Raw genomic sequence first — 8,471 nt, 5'->3', positions numbered from 1 at the left:
TTTCTAGATGCAGACTCTTGACTATGCACAGAGCTCCCCACAATCACCGGCAGCAGCCACATGTTAAACTCATGGCATCCACATGCAAAAGTAACCCTTTCCTGTGAGTGCATTGCCTGGGAAGCCCTATTGCCAGGATGGGCTGTAAATTAAAGCCAGGAGCATTCAGGGCTGGAATCCAGATGCCTGAGCTAGGAGCACAGGCATTTGACCTCTGACATGAGTGGGAGTAGCTCACTTTACTAAAATCCTAGTTTTCTTTGTCACTCACAGTGACTGGCAAGTGCAATCAGACTAGAGACCCTGGCGTGAGCCCCTACTCCTGAAACCAAAATGTAACTCCATTGGTTGTGCCTGCTGCCTCATGCTGTATAGGGGGATCTGCAGGAGCACCCTGATCCCACCCCCTCTTGCTCCCCCAGCCCACCCACGGGTGCCTCACCAGGGCCAGCCCCAGCCCTTTAAAAAGAAAAAAACCTGAGAAAAGCCTCACACTCATCGTTCCTGCCGGCGGGGGTGATCCTTGCTGCCCCTCGCTGCCCTCTGCACGAGACCCCCAAAGCCCCAGGCCACTGCAGGAATGGTAAGTCTCAGGGCTTTTCCCATTTTTTTTCCTTAAAGGGCCAGAGCTGGCCCCGGGCAGGGCACCCGTGGGAGGGCTGGGGGAGTGAGGGAGGTTCGGGGGGCTCGTGCAGAGCCCCCCCATGCAGCGTGAGGCAGCACCCCATGAGCACCAGGGCTTTTCTTTAATGGGCTGAGAGCTGGGACGGTCGGGGCATCGATGGGAGGGCTGGGGGAGCTGGCAGGGGTCCCCCCATCATCCCCTCCCCTAGCCCCTGCCCCTAGTATTTACCTGCTTGGAGTCAGCTGCAGCTCCCTGCTGCAGCCACCAGGGACTGCCCAAATCATCAAAGCTCTCTGAATCTTTTCGGAGAACTATGAATTGATTCAGACCTTTTAATTGGTCTCCTGATTTGATTCAGATTCAGAGATCTGGCCACCGAATTGGGCCGAATCTCCTCCGAATTGAATCAGCACCCAAAGCTTTGCACCGCCCTACTGCCTGCTCAATCAATATGGTTTTTGGAACGATTGAGTTCTGCTCAATCGATATGATTTGGAACCAATTTGGCGGCTAATACACACACACACACACACACACACACACACACACACTATATAGTTGGAGACTTCACAATCTAGAAGGTGGCAGGGGAAATACCATGATCATCACAGTGGTTTTCCCAGGGTGAGGCCTGTCCTTTGTACGCCAGGCATGCTGTCCCCCTGAAAGTTTTCCCAAATACAGGAAACTCGATTGCACAATTTTATGGCAATGGGGGATTGCTTTCTTGCTTTCCCCCTGGCTTTCTCCTTGGCTTTTTAGCTAGGAGTAAGTGAGATTAGGGGGCATCCAAACCCTGGGGTCCCTGGCCCGTGGGCTTGCATGTAGGATGTCTGCCACAGATTTGGGGAGTCCTAGACATCTGATGAGTCTAGGAAGGAGGATACTTCTTTGGAAGAAAGCAAGAGGAGCTTTCTCTTGAGCTGTCAGGTCCTGGTCTGTCATGGCTCTGACCACATCAGTGTGTCATGAAGTCATTATATCCAGAAAATCTTCAAAGAGCATTAAGGCTGCATCATCAAATGCTCAACATGTACGAAATGCCAGTATTGAGGCTGCCTGTGTAACCCCAAAATTGACTCTCTTGAGCATGTGACACTCTGGATGTCTCATCTGCCTCGTTGCCAGGCCTGGGCTCATGCTGCATGAGAGTGAGCGCACAGGATTTGATTCTTATTGATGGCCCCAGGCCAGCAGGAAGGTGGTACAAACATACCCTCTGTGCACAGGACTGATGGTTTCAGTCTATTGCCATCATTGTGTGTGCATCCTCCGCACAATGTACTCTGCAGAGCTCACACTCTGGCCTGAATGTAGCAGTATTCATTCCCTCATGGGCTGTTCTAGGGTGCATTTACCATAGGGTCTGAACATTCCCTATGGATTGTCCATCCCAAAATTTCGATCACATTAGGCAGTTTATTATCTCCATTTTACACACAGAGACCTAAGGAACAGAGATGTAAGGACAATCTGAGGGGAATGGGAGCTGTATTCTGAACATGTACACTGCTGAGACCCGAGGGATAGAGATTTAAGGCCAAAACTGTCAAAGGCCTCATGTTTAAGGGTCCACGGAATTGTACAGCAGCGTATGCTCCCATTCACCTCAACTACAGCTAAGAGTGCTCACCATTTCTGCGAAGCAAGCCTGAAAGCTTAGCCTGGGCACCCAAGAAAATGAGAAACAGCAGTCACCTATGGAAATGCTGGCTTGCTGGACACTCAGGAACTCTGTGGCAGACAGGAAAAGAATCTAATGCCTCACATTAGCATTCAGCTATCTCAATGAGGAGATCTTCTTTCTTGCTTTCTGCAGTCTTGCATAGTGACTCCATCCCTTCCAACTTCTGCAGCAAACAAGGTAGGGCCCTTACAGCTACACAACCCTGATTCCTTCTCAGAACAAGTCCAACCTGAGCACTGGATGAGGCAGGAAGGGTTCTGTAAAGAAAGCAGTATGCGATCAGGTAAGGAAAAATATTATTATAATGCATGCACACGAGAGGCTGGGGAACTCCCCTCTCACCAGCACAGAGGCAGAAAAGATTCTTGGGGTCATTATTGACTCAAAGATGAACATGGGCCGCCAATGTGGGAATGCAGTCAGAAAGGCTAACCACACCTTGTCATGCATCCACAGATGCATCACAAACAGGTCCAAGGAGGTGATCCTCTATGTGACACTGGTTAGGCCGCAGGTGGAGTACTGCGTCCAGTTCTGGGCACTGCGCTTCAGGAGGGATGTGGACAGCATCGAGAGGGTCCAGAGGAGGACTACTTGCATGATCAGGGGGCAGCAAGGCAGGTCCTATGAGGATAGGCTACAGGATCTGAACCTGTGCAGCCTCCACAAGAGAAGGCTGAGAGGGGATCTAGTGGCCGTCTATAAACTGGCCCAGGGAGACCAGCAGGCAATGGGAGAATCTCTCTTCCCCCGAGCACTACTGGGAATAAAAAGGAACAACGACCATAAGCTGACTGAGAGTAGATTCAGGCTAGAAATCAGGAGGCACTACTTCACAGTCAGGGTGGCTAGGATCTGGAACCAACTTCCAAGAGAGTAGTGCTGGCTCCTACCCTGGGGGGTCTTTAAGAGGAGGCTGGATGAACACCTTGCCAGGGTCATCTGACCCCAGCTTTCTTTCCTGCCATGGCAGGGGGTCGGACTTGATGATCTGCTCAGGTCCCTTCCAACCCTACAAACTATGAAACTATGAAAGGGCTGAAATATCACTCTCTCAAGCAGTCATTCTCTGGGACAGTGTCTTCATGGTCCAGTTCACACACAGGAATGATGAGGTGATGGAGCAGGCTCAGCAAAGACAGAATCTTCAGAGAATTTATCTACCAAGCTTTAACAAGTCTCTACTGAGTATGCTTGAACTGAATTTTTTATATTTTCTTGCATACAGTGTGCCCCAGAATAAGATACGCATCTTATTTTGGAAAGGCAGAATGAAAAAATAGATCTTTCCTTGTAATAAGTAACTGAATAGCATCAACTAAGGTAGTGGGTAAAAAGGTATCAACCTTTTTTAGATTCAACCCCTTGGAAAGTTCCAGCTCTTAATTTCCATTTGTTTTTTGACTACAGAAAAAAAAGAGCAATTTTTCTGTTGCAAAGAATTCAAAAAGACAATGGGTCAGAATGCTTTTAACACTCTGAATTTGTATTTGAAATCTCTGGGCTTACCTTATGAAGACTGTTGGCACACCTAACAATACTAACATTGCACAGGACCCTGCAGCACCCTTGAAAGGATCTCAAGATATCACAGGGTGCCACAGCACCTTGTTTGAGAATCATGGAGCTAGAGAGCCAAGCCTGCTCGTTGTTCTGCTCCCTGTGGATTGGGTGCAGATTTCACTTTTGCTTCTCCTGGATAAGCAGCAGAAACTGCACTTACTGTATTTCTCATATATAATGTGCACTCCAATTTCCAGTTTGAATGCTCTTTGAAGCTTTTTTGGATATAATGACTTTATGACACTGATGTGGTCAGAGCCAGGACAGACCCGGTTTTTTGGGAAAAGGGTGTGTGTTGTATGCAAGAAAATATGGCGACTTGGCTTGACTCGGATAGCTTTTCTCTGGAGTGACAGAAGGCATATCCCTATTTGAAGGTGACCGTTCTGCTCAAGCATGAGTTTGAATTCCTCAAACAAATTTTTGCAAGAATGCTTTTAAATGGGCAAAACCAACATGTTTTCCCCTAATCTTATTCTCAAAAAATGAAGGAACCCTTTTAGATTAAATGTTCCAAAAAAAAAGCAACCCCCAAAACAAAACAAACAAACAATAAACCAAAGAAAAGCTTCCACTTGATGCAGATGGCAAGTATAGAAAAGTACAGCAAAATTCCAAGCAATGGAAACCAGGAGGTTATAAATGGAAGGTGCTGGGTAATCTTAGGCTTCACTACCAATCACTACTAAACGTAACATTTCTTTCTTTCTGGCACTGCCCTTACAATGAGACTGAATAGAAGGCATTTCCCATGCCCCAGGGATATTGAACTTTTCCCATGACAAGCAGGCAGGCCCAAAGGGTTATATGACATATATAAAGCAGTCATTGGCTAAGGCTTGATACATCAGTGTGTGTTGGGAGGGATGGATTTTCCTTAAATATTTATAATCCTGCCATAATCTACTGGTTAGTTTCTAGTAGGTGCCAGTAATCTTCAGGAGTAATTTGGATGTGTAATAAAAAGTGTTGCTACTGTTTTGAAACATGGAGAACATGGGAGAGTACTCTCTGTGGGACAGGCAAGGGAGAAGGTATGGAGAATGAGGGATTGAAGGCTGATATCACTGGTGGAGCAAAGGAAAGAGGTGGAGGGAGAGACAAATGCAAACAAATATGATTGGCTAAGTTGGGAGGAAAGAGAGCAATGCAGGGTGTTACAAGTGAGGGCAAAAGTGCTGAATTTGATGGAGAGGAAAAGATGGAGGCAGTGGATGAAACGGAAGGCTTGGTCAGTCAGACTGGCAGTTGTGAGAAATGAGCCTTTCTGGCAATTTCATATGGGCCATAGTAAGAGGGGCTGGGAGTGTCTCAGAGGCCAGAAAATGAGGCTGTGTGACACAGGAGACACTGAAGGCCTACAGTACAACAATATGTTTTGCAGCTTGCACTCACAAAATACAAGGTACAAGAAAATGCTATTCACTCTTTCTCCCACGTGCCACAGGCTGTTCAAAGTCCCCCTGGGAAGGGAATTGGTCAGGGAGAACCAAGGGGACAATGATACAACTGGACCTGAAGACAGCAAGGAGAACAACAACAGGATCAGCAGCAGTGGAAACAACAGCGACAAGGACCGTGAACGAACTGAGAAGGGAAACCCCAAATTGGGGCTGGGACTAAGGGACTGTGATTGGGTTAGGGAAGAGCAGAGGGTGGGTACGTGTGGGTAGAGGGGAGTGGGTGAGGTTATTGTAATGGGTGCGCAGGTTTCTTAAGGTGGTTTTAAAAAGAAAAGGTGTGATGGAAGTCTATGATAGAGGAGATATATAGATATATATATATACACACTTATATACACATATATATATACATATATATGTACACATACACACACAAGTATAGATAGATATATTTTAGTAATAAAAAAAAATATCACCCTCTCTCCCACAGCCAATGCATGATTCCTTTGTAAATTTATTGCTGTTTTCCGTTCTGATAGCCCCGTTTGAACTGTTTTCCCTGGGGAGATGGATCTAGCACCTGAAAGGGATGCTGCTGTCAGAAGGATTGGTCCAATCTTCCATAGTTTCCTCACCACCCTCCTAATTGCAAGCCCTTTGTGAGGACCAGATGACAGGCTTCTGATCAGTACGTAGTGAATCTACTTTCTGCTTTTGAAAGCTGCCCAGAGCATTACCATGCACCAGTGCATCCCTGGGGAGCTGCGCTCTCTGAGGGGTTAGGCTTTCCCCTGTGATGTTTGCCACTCAGAGCACTGGGTCAGTTCTAGGAACTAGGAAGTAAAATTGACAAGTCTAGCATCAATATCCCTGGTGAGTGAAACACAAGAAGCAAAACAGAGTACAGAGGGTGAGATGTACATTGCATGGGTAAACCTAAAGGCTCCTTCACAATCTCCAGTGGGATCAGGCTCCCCAAAGGAGAATCTACACTTTATAAAATACATTTTGTAACCCAGTAGCATCTGGTTGTGGTTTGTTTTTTCTTCCTGTTTTGTTTTGCTTTTTTTTAACTAATAACCCCCCTTCCCGGCACAGGAACTAAAATCATTGCTGATGCTTTGGTACAAACAGGAAATAAATGGCACAGAGCTGCACTGGCTTTTCAATCCCCTCGTATCTCCATTAAAAACCCAGGAGAGTGGTGTAAAGAAATAGACAGAGAAAGGACAAACGAATTAGAAGATGCAATAGTATCTTCCATCTTCTGTGATGGTGAGACAGAAGCAAGCAAGGAAATACAGGGGGGGGGGTTGCCAAGAGGGCCTGATTCTACTCTCCTTGAAGTCAGGGGGAAAATGCCCATTGATTTCAGTGGAGCAGAATTAGGTCCTCAGAGTTCCATACTGCCTATCTGGAACAAAATCAGAGCCAACCAAGTGCCCCATGCCAACCCCTGTGTGCACAAGCCAAGCCACTCACAGCACGTGACACGCACCAGCCATGACCAATGACTCTCTGCTAAGCTGGAGCATTGAATGCCAAGGTAGGAGAGGACACATACACCTTGTGGCAGCTGGAGTTCTGCCATGAGGCTTGCCACCTGCTGTGGGGGCTAGAAGCAGATGAGAGAGGCACCCTCCAGCCTAACAATAGTGACAGCTTTTTCCATTACACCAGAAATGATCTATGCTGGTTTGGGTTCTCTCCACCCTGCTCCACTCGCAGCCTGCCAAGTGTCTCTCCACTTGGATCCATTTTAAGGGTACTTTGTAAAGCTTCTCACAAAGGGTTTTGTTGTGTGTTCCACCAGGAGCTATTTGGAGTCCTCCCTCCTTTATTATCACAGCCAAAGAACACTCTCTTCCAACACCGTGCAAAAGGAGTGTATATCATGCCCAGAGGGTCTCTGTTGCGCGTAGAAGTCCAGGGTGGGTGAGGTGTCAGTTGCAAATGACCTGGGACACAACCACATCAGCCTTGCCCCACAGGTGCTTAAATGTCCCCCCGTAACATTTTTAATAGGGACCCCCAAGGTAATAAATGGCATGCCACAGACACTGTGTACCAGGATGTGCTCCTCTCTCCCTACCCTGGCACAGCCTCACTCCAAACCCATTAACCATCAGGCAGGGGATCCAGCTGTCGGGGCCAAATATGCTAGTAAGTTCCAGCAGGCAATGTGAAGACGGAACATGCCATCTTGCCCAGGTTGGGTAGACCTCTCCAGGAGAACTGGATGTACTTTAAAGAAGCCTTACTGAGAATGCAGGAACAAACCATCCCGATACACAGGAAAATTAGCAAGTATGGCAGAAGACCAACTTGGCTTAGCGGGGAACTCTTCAGTAAGCTAAATCACAAAAAGGAAGCTTATAAGAAGTGGAAACTTGGACAAATAACTAGGGAAGATATCAGAGCATTGCTTGGACATGCAGGGATGAAGTCAGGAAGGCCAAAGTGCATTTAGAGTTGCAGCTAGCGAGAGATGTGAAGGGTAATAAGGGTTTCTACAAGTATATCAGTAGCAAGAGGAGGATCAGGGAAAGTGTGGGTCTCTGATTGAATGGGGAAGGCAACCTTGTGACAGAGGATGCAGAAAAGTCTGAAGTGCTCAATGCCTTTTTTGTCTCAGGCTTCACAGGCAAGGTCAGCTCCCAGGCTACTGCTCAGGGGAGCACAGATTGGGGAGGAGGTGAGCAGCCAACAGTGGTGAAAAAACAAGTTAGGGACTATTTAGAAAAGCTGGACATATACAAGTGCATGGGGCCAGATGAGATGTACCTGAGGGTGCTGAGGGTCTTGGCTGATGTGATTGCAGAACCACTGGCCATCATCTTTGAAACGTCATGGCGATCAGGAGAGGTCCCAGATGATTGGGAAAGGGCAAATATATTGCCTATATTTAAGAAAAGGAAAAACAAGGATCCAGGGAACTATAGACCAGTCAGCCTCACCTCAGTCCCTAGAAAAATCATGGAGCAGCTCCTCAAGGAATCCATTTGTAAGCACTTGGAGGAGAAGAAGGTGATTAGGAACAGTTGGCATGGATTCACCAGGGGCAAGTCGTGCCTGACCAACCTGATTGCCTTCTATGATGAGATGACTGGCTCTGTGGATGCAGGTAGACCAGTGGATGTGGTGTACCTTGATTTTAGCAAGGCTTTTGATACGGTCTCCCACAACATTCTCA

At 47.2% G+C, this 8,471-nt stretch overlaps 1 non-coding gene across 1 annotated transcript; it reads left to right on the top strand.

The window, feature by feature from the left end:
* The first annotated feature begins 1,201 nt into the window (after positions 1 to 1,201).
* On the top strand, positions 1,202 to 1,365 carry LOC112549426. The gene has a single exon (XR_003092832.1). It is a non-coding gene; the product is annotated as a U1 spliceosomal RNA (small nuclear RNA).
* The last annotated feature ends 7,106 nt before the right edge of the window (positions 1,366 to 8,471 follow it).

This window comes from Alligator sinensis, unplaced genomic scaffold (genome assembly GCF_000455745.1).
Source record: "Alligator sinensis unplaced genomic scaffold, ASM45574v1 scaffold198_1, whole genome shotgun sequence".
Lineage (NCBI taxonomy): Eukaryota > Metazoa > Chordata > Crocodylia > Alligatoridae > Alligator > Alligator sinensis.
Note: the sequence above shows the minus strand (reverse complement) of the source record. Positions and strands in the feature narration are given on the sequence as shown.